The following is a 6,000-nucleotide window of genomic DNA, read 5'->3' as shown; positions in this document are numbered from 1 at the left end:
CCTCTCCCTGCATTTGCTGTTTTCACGTGCCTGAAGCTCAAAATCATCAATGTGCCGAAGCAGCATATTTGGGGCTGGCAGGTCCTGAGCTCCCGCGATTGTATTTTGGGTCCTGCCACCCTCAGCAGGCAGACAGGGAGAGATCAGAGTTGTGCCAGCCCAAGCCAAGGACCAGGCGAGAAGACGCAAGGAGTTCTCCCCTAGAGCTTTCCCTTAGGGAGAGCTCGGCCCTGCTGATTTGATGGAAAAGGGAAACTGAGGCCCCGAGCCGCCTCTGCTCTCCTTGGGCATGAAGGTGGGGGCCACAGCAGCACCTACCAGGGCAGAGCGGGGCGGTGGGGGGTGGGGGCCGGGCCAGGCGCCCTGCCTCCCAACTGACGCCTTCGTCCTGCTTCCCGATGCCCGCCTTTCCCAGTGCTCTGGCTGGGGCACCCAGTGCGGGGGGCACCCCTGAGCCAGGATCCCCGGCTGGCCCCACCCTGCTGCCACCCTCTGCCGTGCCCCGGGGAGACGAGGACAGCGCGGAGCCCGAGTCCCCCACGGTGGTTTCATGCTCCGTAAGACGGGCGCTCAAAAATAATAGACACAGCCAGCTGCCCAGGGCCTGCCGCGGCAGCGGGCCATGCTGAGGCGGCCGCCTGGGAAAGAAACCAATTCCCAGGCCCGGGGGGAAGAAAGCACAGCATCGGCAGGGGCAGGAGTCGCAGTGTCTTGGTCTGCAAAGCCCCAGCCAATAAGGGGCTAAAAGTAAGCAGCCTCTCCCGGCCGCGCGCTCTCCTTTCCCTGTGACTCGGGGTCCTCCTGTCGGGGCAGGTGTCTGTCCGCTGCAGAGCCGCCCTGGCTGGGGCGCCCGAGGTGGGGGGCGGGGAGCATAGGCAAAGGGATGAGAACGGGAAGGTCAGGAGCTTCCTCTGACTCCAGGGGGCTCCCTGTCAGTTCTGAGCATCCAGCTGCCTCTGGTGAAAAACACTTTCTGAGCAACGTGTTGGAGCTGGGCACGTAAGGAGCCCAAGATAAAGCCCCACTTGGTGGGGAAGGACATGCAGGACCCTCGCCTCTCTGGTTCCCCTTGAACACTGTGACCCGCAGAGAGGAGAGCCCAGTGGGCCCTGGGCCCCCCGCTCCTCCAAGAGCCTCTAGTGCTGTCCAGCGCGTACACCTGTGTCTCTAAAGAATGAAGGGTTGTTGTTTTTTTAATCTCCAAACAAAGAATGAACAAAATTAGTAAGGATTCAGGTGAGTGGGGATCCTGCAAAGCATCCCCTGGGGCTGGGAGGTGGGACGCAGATTTATCTCAATCATGCTGCCATGGCTGAAACACACAGTTCAGTGACCCTCTTTTGAAACAGAGAGAGACTGTGAGCCCCATAGAAATATTGCTAATGTTGTCTTTTCCTCACACTTCTGTCCCCTCCCACCTCGGGATCATGCACACCCCTGCCCACCGTGGGGTCCGGCGGCCCGGCTTCCCAGCATGTCTTACCTGGAGAACAGCCAAAGCCCTCGAGCCGTCTTCCTGCCTTCGACCCCGTCCCCCTTAAGGCCTTTCTCCAGCTTCAAAAATGTCAACGGCTGCCCAAACTGCTTGGCCTGACCCACCTGGTTCCTCAGCAAACTAGACACCCATTTCTTCATTCCTCTCTGCCTTTGCTAAAGGCAGTTCTCACTTTCTAGAACACTCTCCTCCACTTTTGCTATCTCTTAAATTCCTACTAACTTTTTTTTTTTTTAAGTAGACTCCATGCCCACAATGTGGGGCTCAAATTCATGACCCTGAGATGGAGAGTCACGTGCTCTGTTGACTGAGCCAGCCAGGGGCTCTGAATTCCCACCAAAGCCCAGTTTACATGGTACCCTCTATCCCCAATTCATCCCAAAGAGAAACTGTCACCCCCTCTGTGTCCCTCAGGCATGTTGGGCAGCTTCTATCATAGGGTCTACGTTTCCCGTTACAGTTACTGTCTTGTGTGTGTCCCCTGCTGGCTGGCTGGATCCTGAGGGCCTGGCTGAGAACAGTGCCTGGCACACGGTAATCATCTAATAAATGCAGCCAAGCTGCAGGTGACTTACAGACCCATGATATAAATGCTTTTTTGCAACAAGCCACCCAGGTTTTTTCGGCTGGTTTGTTACACAGCACGAATGTGCCAAGAGCTGACTGAGACACGTGGGTCCAGGGAGAATGGAGCATTGGGGCTGAGCGTGCGGCGCTGGCAGAAAGCACGTGCTGAGAGCTGGTGGGGGGTGTGGGGTAAGGATGCTCTGAATGTGGTGACAGAGTCAGACCACCCAGCTTCAAGTCCTCGTTCTACCTCTTGCTCCCATGTGTGTGTCTGTGGGCAGGTGACTCATTTTCCTCATCTATAAAATAGGGATGACAACAAAAGGCTCTGTCTCGTGGGGCTGCCATGAGGAACGAGAGGGACAATGACAAGCCGGGTGCTTGGCACACAGCAAGGGCTCCGCTAGTGTTTGCTGTTAGTGATGATGACTAATTGTGACTGATGGTCGCGTGCCCCTCCTTCCCTGGTCCGGCTTGCCCGCTCCCGGCCCAGCTGCTCACAGCATGCGCTGTCTGTCAGGAGGCGCTCCGCGGGAGGGAGGCAATTTTCCTCTGCCGTTTTCCATGGTTTCTCTTGAACTTTGATGTTTCATGAGGGGCTGGCAGCAGCCTGTGCCCTGTCTTCCCGCAGAAGAGCTGAGCGTGGCGCCCGCTCCTGGCTTGGAGCGCAGAGAGAGTAAGTCACAGCTCGGAAAGGCAGGGCTTGACAAAAGCAAGGGGTCGGGAGGGGGTGGCACGGATGGTGACGACTTCATCTTCCCGGCTCTTGTGAGTCATGCAGACCCACTACCAGCACCCCCAGCTTCTAGAGATGGGCAAGAGGCTGGAGGTCTCCATGTCACCTGCGTGTTGGTCACCTCAGCAGACGGTCATGCCCCCACAGCCCCAGGAAGCAGGGACAGGAGGGATTCAGAGTCAGAGGCAGCACAGGCTCTGCATTTTGGGACACAGGAAATATCTGAGCAAGTCCCAGCGTCATGTACCAACAGGACTCTCAAAGCCACCCAGCAGAAGATCGCATGAGCAAGGGATTCCAGAACCTTCCAGGGAACACCTGAGAGGGACTGGAAGGATTGCAAGGGCTTGAATTAATGGAGATGTGGAAATGCAGTGGAAGGTGAGGGTAGGGGAGGAGGCAGATGACAATGTTTCCTCTTCTATCTTTTTTTTTTTTTTTTTTTTTTTTTTTTTTTATTTGAGAGAGAGAGAATGAGAGAGAGCAAGCACATGAGAGGGGGGAGGGCCAGAGGGAGAAGCAGACTCCCCGCCGAGCAGGGAGCCCGATGTGGGACTTGATCCAGGGACTCCAGGATCATGACCTGAGCCGAAGGCAGTCGCTTAACCAACTGAGCCACCCAGGCGCCCCAGACAATGTTTCCTCTTCTAGAAAGAATTCGGGGCACATAGCCCTCTCCAGGAGGAAGAAAGATCCCCCTAGCCCCACCTGTATCCCTCAAAACTAGCATAATAATAGCAAACACACAGCATTCACTATGTGCTAAGCCATGCTCTAAATGCTTCCTATGTGTCTACTCATTTACCATTACACCCCATTTTGCAGATGAGGAAACTGAAGCTCAGAGGGGTTGAGTAACTTGCCTAAGGTCACACAGCCAGTGAGAGGTGAGGTCAGATTTGGAACTGGCCGTGATTATAAGCCCTCTCTCTCTTTTTTTAAAAAAAAGATTTATTTATTTGGGCCACCTGGGTGGCTCAGTCGCTTAAGCATCTGCCTTTGACTCAGGTCATGATCTTGGGGTTCTGAGATGGAGCCCTGTGTTGGGCTCCCTGCTCAGTGGGGGGTCTGCTTCTCCCTCTCCCTCTGCCCTTCCCTGAGTGGTCTCTCTCAGATAAATAAATAAAATTTTTTTAAAAACCCAAGGATTTATTTATTTGAGAGAGAGAAAGCAGTGAGCACGCACACACGAGCAGGGGAAGGGCAGAGGGAGAGGGAGAGAGAGAATCTCAAGCTGACCGCCCGCTGAGCGCAAAGCCCCATGTGGGGCTCGATCCCATGACCAGCGATCCTGGCCTGAGCCGAAACAAGAGCCGGACGCTTAAGCGACTGAGCCCCCCAGGCGCCCCCTAACCCCTCTCTTAGGCTGCCTCTGCTCCTCAGTTAACCCCCGGGACCCTCAGAACAACTCTTGAGCCCAGAACTGGGAGGACTGAGACAAAGCAAGGCCCCAGGTTTGGCCAGGAAGCCGTTTTCTCTGTGCGGGGCTCAGCAGAATTGCCTGGAGTGATTTGGGGCAGGGGCTGGTGTGGGGAATAGGGACGAGAAGGACCCCCTGAGGCACACGAAATGGACTGAAGCAAAGACAGGCACAAGGAACTGAGAGCAAATGAGAAGCCAGAGATGGGGCCGGAAGCTGCTGCTGAGCTGGTTTTGAAGGGAAGGAAAGAGCAGGGCCCTGGAGAGACAGACAGGAAGCGGCGAACAGGCTCCCAGCACGGCCCAGCCGCCCCTCCCAGGCCTGGGCCCTCTCCTTGGCTCACTCATCTGGCTCCGCCAACCTTGAGGGAAAGCACGCAGGCCGGGGGGCTCATGGTGTCAGGGGTGGGGGGTTGGGCTGTCCCTCATGAAGGGACACTCTGCGCAGAACATGAGTGTTGCCCTCACACCGCAGTGCTGGGCTGCGAGGAGGACCGGGGTGGGGGAGGCAGGGCAGGCTCAGGGACCAACCAGACACCACATCCTGCCTCTCTGCAGCGTGTCCTGCCTCACCAGACAGCGACAACGGGGCAGGGGCTCTGAGCGAGGCTCGCTCACTCCCGTGCCTGGCAGTGACTGCTGGCTGAGGCTGGGATCTCGGATGAACCCCTGCATGTGGCCTTTCTGTGTGGTTTCTTCACAGCCCGGCAGCCGTGTGAGTATCTGGACAAGGGTATTCTGGGCAGAGGGAGCGGCTGGTGCAAAGACCCTGAGGTTTTGGACAAAACCAAAGATCTTCTAGGTTTTAGATTTATATATATATATCTACCTCTGCAAGGGCAGGTTCTTCCAAAGATGAGCGAAGGGAGGACCAGACAGCATGGACCAAGCCTCTGCGTGGGGCTAAGGCCTTTCGGTCAGCAGGTGTCTGCCCACCCCAACCCCCCAGCAGGGAGCAGGTCCTTGTCTCACCCCACGCAAATGAACTGGCTTCCCAAAGGGCTCATTTCGGAACAAAGGGAAGGCTGGTCCCCACGACAGACAAATCCAGGTTTCCACCCTCCAAGACAGTTTGCTTGTAATCCAAAAAGAACTATCTTTCCAACATTCCCACATTTTAAGTCCAGTCTTTCTGATTACCTCTTGGCACTTACTTAAGTTTTTTGAGGCCAGTACACCTGTGAAACCCTTTTAAGAATGATTATTATCACCACCTTTTGCAATTTGGGAACTGAGTTTCAGAGAGGGTAATTCCCATGCTCAAGGATGCACAGCCAGTCCCTCCTCCCCATCCTCTTGGCACTTAGAGGCTGTATATCTTTGGCCAAACAACCGGGCCTCAAAGCCTCCGGTGGCTCCCCGGGAGATGGGAATGAGGCCCGCTTGCCGGCAGGGTGTGCCCAAGAATAATGACGTAAGAGGCCTCGGCTTAGAGCAGATGCTCAGTAGATTGTCAGTATTGTTACTGCTTTCACTGTGCAGGTGGGAAAGTGGGCCCTGGGCCTATCAGACGTGGCCGTACCCCCCACTCAGTCCAGTCCCGAGGATCTCAAGGGGGGACACACGGGGCAGTGTGGTGGTGCTGGTAGGGGTCTGGGGTTTGGGGTTGGGCTCCTCCGGGCTCTCTGACCATTTTTCATCTTCCCTTTCTTCACGAGCTGCAATCATTTAACAACCTCGGGAGTGAAAAAAGAGAGCTGGGGGAGCAAATGTGCAATAGCTTAAATTAAAATTAAATTGAAATAAATTAAATTAAACGGGCAACTTTCCGGCACTCATCTCT

Source organism: Phoca vitulina, unplaced genomic scaffold, assembly GCF_004348235.1.
Source record: "Phoca vitulina isolate PV1807 unplaced genomic scaffold, GSC_HSeal_1.0 scaffold4, whole genome shotgun sequence".
NCBI classification, from domain to species: domain Eukaryota; kingdom Metazoa; phylum Chordata; class Mammalia; order Carnivora; family Phocidae; genus Phoca; species Phoca vitulina.
This window is presented reverse-complemented; position numbering follows the sequence as displayed.